This window comes from Lipophrys pholis, assembly GCF_963383615.2.
Source record: "Lipophrys pholis genome assembly, chromosome: 12".
In the NCBI taxonomy this organism is placed as follows: Eukaryota; Metazoa; Chordata; class Actinopteri; order Blenniiformes; family Blenniidae; genus Lipophrys; species Lipophrys pholis.
Genome location: NC_137641.1, coordinates 5,615,433 through 5,616,288, shown reverse-complemented (window position 1 = coordinate 5,616,288; position 856 = coordinate 5,615,433).

Genomic DNA, 856 nt, shown 5'->3' with positions numbered 1-856 from the left:
ACATCAGGAACAGAGGTTTTTGTGTTTTGTGCTCCACAACAGTTTACGGTGCTCTGAGCCACTGAAAACACTTTTTATAAACGGCTTCCAGGGTGGAACTTTTTGAAAAAGCTCTGATTCCGTGGAAACGGGTGAAAATGAGTCTTTGGAGAAAGTCAGTCCCGAGTAGTCTGCAGAAGCGTGGCTACTGGTCCTGGTCACCACGGCTGTAGTAACCCGTTCTTCTGCACATGCTCAGTTGCTGGCCAATCAGAACAAACTTTCCTCCACAGTCTCAGAGAATCATACGGACTCCATGGAAATGGGGAAATACAGAACTTTGTATTTGGTCCTTGGATGATGACAAATCATCCCTCAAGATTTCGTGCAATTTGGGTCAATAGTCTTTGTGAAACGTTGGTGAAATACATGCAAACCAATAAATGAAGGGATGAAAACATAACCTTCGCACAACTTTCGTTAGCGAAGATAACAAACTGTATATTTGGCATTATGAGGTTTGTAATGGTACAGGGTGTGTTGTGTGGGTCGTCAAAGTTAATGAGATTAAAAAAAGTGACCAGCTGCGTTTCAGAACCTTTAGAAACGGACTGAAATGACTTAAAGAACAACAGTGGAGGGAACTGGAAAACAAACATCATTAGGGTCTGAGCCTCTTCATGGTGCCAGACATCCTGACGACTGGAGGCGGCGCGAGCCAGCGGCCCGTCTGAAGCTGCTCGCCGCTGCTTGCCGCTTGTTAACGCGCCAGACTTCCTGACTTTTGCCCAAGGATGGAAAAAAAATAGGGGAAACAAGGGCACATGGTGGGAGGTGTGACAAAGATCTCCAAAAGAGTGAGGAGGTCTTGATTCCT